Here is a 6721-nt window from a genome sequence, read left to right as displayed (position 1 = left end):
TAAATAAAAATGCCGTATATCTATCCCCTATTTTGTAGATGCGATAACTTTTGTGCAAATATACATTTATTGGGATTTTTTTACCAAACATATGTAGCAGAATACATATTGGCCTAAATTGAGGAAGACATTTTTTTTATAGCAAAAAATTTAAAAATATTGTTTTCTTTTCAAAATTGTCAGTTTGCTTATATCACAAAATATAAAATATCACCAAAAGAAAGTGCTATTAGTGGAAAAAAAGGCATCAATTTTACTTGGGTACAGCATTGCATGACCTCGCAATTGTCAGTCAGTTACAGTAACGCAACGCAGTATCGCAAAAAATGGCCTGTTCATGGGGGGGGTAAAACTTTCTGGAGCTGAAGGGGTTTAGATTGAACAAGGATAAAAGGGCAGAATTTGCTTTCCATAAATAATGGCAGTATGGCACACAAGATTTTGCACATTCATTAATTCTTTTACTCACTTTTATAAATTATTTTGGTGCTCTGGTTTGGGGGAGGGGCTCCCATGCAGGAGCAATGGAGAGGAGCAGGATCCATTAGCAGGGGCAGCCGGCAGCATCAGATGACAGTGACACACAGTCACTGCTTCTTCGTTCTACCTGTGTTCAGGCTGTGCTGTGGAGAAGATGGAGGGAGGAGGTGGGTGGAGCCAACACTTTCATGCAGGGGCGGAGAACAAAGAAGGCTCCGCTATGAATGCTGGGGCTCTCCTCCTCAGCAGCGGCTCCAGCCTCCGATGTGACTGACGTCACTGGTTGCTACACGCCAGGCGGCCCAGGCGTTAGCAACCAGTGCAGGAAACACTAGCCAGTGGCGCAGCTCCACACAGCTCCTCCCTCCATCTTCTCCAAGTTCAGCGCGGCGTAATTACACAACACAGAGTCTCTCTCTCTCAGTGCCGCTGATCAGCTAATTATACTGATGTGAGAGAGAGAGAGACTCAGTCGGGACTGCAGTCGGTGATATTTTCGGGGGGGGCAATTGACCCGTTGCCCCCCCCCCTGGATCCGCCCCTGGAGGGAACGCATAAATCAGCGAGAACCGATTCCACAGGAATAGCAAGGCATCTGTTCTGCATGCTAGCAGATCCTTTGTTCTTGATACAAAGTTGACGATTTCTTTGTTGAACCTGGACGCAAACAGATCTATGTCTGGGATACCCTATTTTTGACACATTGACAGGAAGATATCGGAGTGAAGGAACCATTCTAACGGGAACAACTGCTGGCAACTCAAGTAGTCCGTCTACCAATTTTCTATTCCTAGAATGAAGACTACCGATAGGCAAAGTACAATGATTTCTGCCCAAGATAGGATATGATTCACCTTTCTCTGGGCCGCACAACTTCTTGTGCCCCCTTGGTGATTATTATAGGCCATTGCTGTGGCATTGTCTGATTGAATCCTGGCAGGACAATACGGTAAACTGAACGTTCAGGCCCTCAGGACCAAGAGCTCTGCCTGAATTTCTAAAATGTTAATGCACAAGGCCATTTCTGATCTGGGCCACTTCTCTTGGACAGTTGCCTCTTGCAGGACTGTTCCCCAACCTAAACAAAAAAAGTTGGCGTATGTTGTTACCACTTCCTAGGTAACTGAAGGAAGGAACTTCAGTAGAATTTTGGATATTAACCATAAACTGAGACTCCGGCACACCCAGCCTACACCACCTGGTATTTCCAGGTGGTTTCTCATCCGGGTACAAACCAGGCCCGACCCTGCTTAGCCTCCAAGATCAGACGAGATCGGGCGCTATCAGGGTGATGTGGCCGTAGGCTTTGGAGTCAGACACATTGGGAATGTAGAGCTTGAACCCTTTGTTCCAAGCCGATAGGATACCGTTTTGTCTCAAATGAAACTGAGCATAAGGAACGGCCTTGAATGAAGCCACCATCTTTCCCAACAACCTCTTGCAAAGTTGAACAGAAGAAATGCATCTTGCTTTGACCACCTAAATCAGTTCCTTTATGGAGCTGATCTTTGCCTGGGGTAAGAATACCCTTTTCTTGGTGTAACTATGATCGGACCCAAGTATTTTAGCCTTCTTCATGGTTTTAAAGAAGATTTCTCCTAGGTTGAGAATCCGACCTAGATATTCCAGGTAGTTGAATGTGGTGACCATACTTTGGTCTAAGCGGGCTACCGACTGGTCTATCAAGAACAGATCGACTAGGTAAACCATAATCGTTATACCTTGGGTCCTTAATCTGGCTAGAAGAGGGGCCAGAACTTTTGTAAACACTCAAGGTGCAGTAGCTGGACTAGAAAGCAGAGCTACACATTGCAAATGAATATTTTTCACCTTGAAAAGCAGATATCACTATTGAGCGAGGAAATAGGCATATGGAGGTATGCATGTTTGATGTAGATTGACGCCGGAAGTTCTCCTCCTTGTAGGATGGAGATAACTGATTTGAATTTACTCCATATGAAAAAAAGTTTAGATTTTTGAGATCCAGAATGTCCACTCGGATTTGGCACCGTGAAAAAAAGAGGTTTGAATCAAACCCCAACCTCTGTTCTTACATGGGGACCCCCATGATCACTTTTTTCTTTTTCTCTGGATCCTTAGACATGTTTGATCTGAGAAAACGAGGAGACGGGAACTCTTGGAACTCCAATTTGTACCCTGGAGCTATTGAGGAAGTCCCCCATTCGTCTCGACACTCTTCCTGCCAGATCCTTGAGAACTGCAGAAGAATTCCCCCTATTGGACTGAACCTGACGGTGGAAGCCACTGTGACTGCCTGGAGGCTGATGCCTCTGGCACAGGAGAAGGAGCTTTAAAACGAAAATACATTTACTCCTTTTCTTAAATGGCAAAAGGGGTGCTTTCTACTAAAATTTCTTTGGATGCATTATCCAAAACATCCCCAAATAGCTGTTTCACCTCAAAAAGGAAGACTAGCCAGGAGCTTCTTACAAGGCGCTTAGTGAAGGGTGCAAGGCCTGAAGGATAGAATCTCTCATAGCAACTATTGCAAACGTAAAGCTGCCTCCTGGGCCATAACCTTGAACACCTGTTTAAACTAGTCTCTCAATGATTAAGCAATTACTGTCAGCGCAGGCTGAGACACTCAATCTGCCAGAGGAAAAAAAAAAAAAGTTGTTTTTTTTTTCAATAGGAATTCCACCTTTTTATCCGTTGGATCCCTAAGCATTAGAGCATTGTCTGCCGAACAAGTCAAACTTATTCACAGAGGATATAGCAGTGTTAATGGCTGGTATACCCTACTTAATGAATTTCCTCAACCATAGGATAAAGCGTGAAAACTTTTTAGGAGGGGGAAAAAAAAATGCTTATCTGGGTGATCCTCTCAGATACAAAAAAGCAATGAATGGACAGGAAAAGGCATGCACAGCTTGAGGAGGCTTTAGAGAAACCAAACACTCAGTTAAGGGTACATAAATGTGGAGCGATCATTCAGCAAGAAATTGCACCATCAATCTTAAGATTGGAACAGCTGATTTTCCCTCATTTGACACCTCAGAAGAGGAGTCATCAGCCTCACCACAGTCCCCTGAGGGAATTCGTCTTCTCCTGCCCCTAGTTCCTCAGTTTGAGGGTCCTGGGTAATGGAAGAGAACCTGTCGCATTTTGACCCACACTGGGATGCGATTAAAGTCGCTAAACTTTTTTTTTTTAAATTATCATAAAATAAACAGGGGCTGCAGTGTTAAAAACAGTTGCAGACATTTCACGGCCCTGATGCTCACTCTGACCAGCCAACCCCTCTCAGAGGAGGATGCCACTTGTAGAGATGAGTAGGCTTTCCAGAGCTTGAGGGAGACCCTTTTAGCTCTTTTTTGGGGGTGTTTCAACCCCCCCTTCTGACCATAGCCCAATGCACAAAGCAGAGGTACTACCAGAAGAAATTGCATACACTGCTTGAGCAATAGTCCAGCTACTGCCGCTGCTATTAATGCTCAGCCTGATGCAAATAGTAAATGTATCAAATAGGAAATGCCTGTATCACCAAAACCTCTTTCATGCTCTTCTTTGCCCTTATGTCTCTTTGACAATTTTGCAGCCAGCATAAATGGAGATTTTCTTTTTTTTTTTTTTTAAAGAACACACTCCTGCGTTGGAGGACACCAACAGCAACTCCGCGCTAAGCCCCGCCCCCACCGTAGCATCGCGCGCCCCCCTCCTTTCTTTTTCAAAAAAAGAGTTTTCCCGTGCAAGTATGGGCCTCCGATCCGATGGGATTGGCTGAGTGGGGGAGGGATGGTGTGGAGGAGACCTGGAAGCCGCTGCTGTGTAGGGGCGGTGAAAGAAAACGGCATTGCTAATCGTTTTTAGTTTTCCCTTATACTCAGCCTCTTGAAGAGGGGAAGAGTTCAGCTCAGGTGGGAGTGTCTGGAGGAAGTAAAACCCCCAAACTTACCGGAGGTCTGCCTGCTAGCCGGAAGAAAGAAAAAAAGTCTGCTGCTTCTGTGACACCGAGCAAAGCATGAGAAGGTACATGCTCTATACAGCCCCCAGTGGTGACACTTAGGCATGACAACATTTACTTTAAAGAAGACATTTCATAAGAAAATTTAAAAATTCCTTAGAAAAACTCCACTTACCTTTCCCGCCGCAGGGTTTTCTGTGGTAAAACCAACAGACCTAATCTTTACCCTTCATGCTGGGTTCTGTTTAACAAACCTTCAGGAACCGGGGACCCTCAGGGGACCCACAATCCTGGACATGTAAAAAGCACCCTGCCAGTAAAACTTTATGGCCTTAATACCAAAAGTACTGGATCCCAGAGTCCAGCTCTCTAAAAAGAGAACCTACATTACAGGCAAAACCTTGTTACTTCGGATACGAGACCTGGGTACCATTCAATTTGGCCTAAAAGACACTTTGAATGGATCCGGCTGCATAGCTAGCCCCAGGAAGGATTGCTCCAGAGGAGCTCAGCACAGCACATCTTCACTTGTGATCAACACCTTACCTCACCTTTCATCACACTGGCAAAAAAACTGAGATGCTCCCAGTAGTGGGAGGGGTTATATAGGGAGGCAACCTCCTGTTTAGGGTGTGCCAGTGTCCAGCACCTGAAGGTGGACTATAACCCACATCATAGTTACTATGGCTCTGTGTCCCGTGATGTACGATTAAAGAAAGTATAGCTGTGAATACAGTGTAGTATACAGTATATTGTTGTATAGTATAGCTTTGTATAGCCTAGCTCTGCATATAGAATAGTATAGCTGTGTGTACAGTATAGTATAGCTGTGTATACAGAATATCATAGTATAGTATAGCTATGTATAGCATAGCTCTGCATAAAGAATAGTATAGCCATGTATACAGTGTAGTATAGTATAGCTGTGTATACAGAATATCGTAGTATAGCTCTGCGTATAGAATAGTATAGCTCTGCATATAGAATAGTATAGCTGTGTATACAATGTAGTGTATGGTACAGCTGTGTATAGTGTAATGTGTGCACAATGCTTTGAAAAGCAGTGCACATAAGGGGAAATTCAATAAAGCTGCTGGGCCACATTTCTGGCGTTAAATGCCCCTTGTTAATATATTTCACCAACTTCATGAAGCATTTGTGACACTTTTGTTTCTGACAGCGACTTCTGCACCAAATTCTACAATGCGCCACATTTACATTGTGTCTGATTGAATGCACCAAATGTAAAAGTGGAGCTAATTAAAAAGGAGCTCTAGGCTGAATTCAAGAGTTGGTGTGTACAGGCTGTATGTATATCAGTGTGTAGTATAGCTGTGTATACAGCACAGTATCTATAGTATAGCAGTGTATATACTGTAGTGTGTATGGTATAGCTTAGGGATGCATCGATACCGATACTAGTACAGGTGCCAATACTAGGCATTTGCACGAGTATCTGTACTTGTGCAAATGCCTCCGATACCTGAAACTGATAACGGAGGTGATGTCAGCTTGGGGGGGCAGAGAGCGACATCGCTAGGGTGGTGCGGGTCGCACCCGGCTGACACCCCCTCACCCGCATGTCCAAGGCAGCTGCGGCGGCTGGGCTGCTCCTAGAGTGCTGCTCACCTGGCTTCTCCACAGCCAGCCGGCCGCCCACCCATTCTTATCACTGCACGGCCCGGGGGGCTGAGACTAGATCAGTTGATCGTGAAGGGGAGGAGCTGGAGAGGAGACCCTCATCACCGTTTATCAGGATAGGTGGCAGGACGGAACATCACAAGGTGCAACACAGCTAAGTAACACTTGGATGGTGAAGTAACTATGCATTTGTATACTGACATTGCCACTGTGTAAAGCTTTATAATATATGGATCTATCCACTTTTTACAACTGAATATGTGACATGTAAATCAACATTAAAGCAATTCCATCATTGGAACAAATCATCATTGTAATGCCGTGTACACACGGGTGGAATTTTCGACTGGACTGGTCCGACGGGACGAATCCGCCTGACAATCCGACCGTGTGTGGGCTTCATCTGACCTGCAGCAGACTTTTTCGGTCGAAAATCACACGGACTTTAGATTTGGAACATGTTTCAAATCTTTCCGATGGACTCGAGTCCGGTCGAAAAATCCGCTCATCTGTATGCTAGTCCGACGAACGAAAACCGAAGCTAGGGCAGCTATTGGCTGCTAGCTATCAACTTTCTTATTTTAGTCCAGTCGTACGTCATCATTACAAGTGTACGAGAAATCCACCAGACTGTCACATCTACTGTACATAGACATTCCCTCCTCCCCCTTTATG

General features: G+C 44.8%; 1 pseudogene; it reads right to left on the bottom strand.

Annotated features, from left to right (window-relative positions):
• Window positions 1–1666: 1666 nt before the first annotated feature.
• LOC141107014 (5S ribosomal RNA) lies at window positions 1667–1785 on the bottom strand (annotated as a pseudogene).
• Between the last annotated feature and the right edge of the window lie 4936 nt (window positions 1786–6721).

The sequence above is a fragment of the Aquarana catesbeiana genome, linkage group LG08 (assembly GCF_042186555.1).
Source record: "Aquarana catesbeiana isolate 2022-GZ linkage group LG08, ASM4218655v1, whole genome shotgun sequence".
NCBI classification, from domain to species: domain Eukaryota; kingdom Metazoa; phylum Chordata; class Amphibia; order Anura; family Ranidae; genus Aquarana; species Aquarana catesbeiana.
This window is presented reverse-complemented; position numbering and strand designations above follow the sequence as displayed.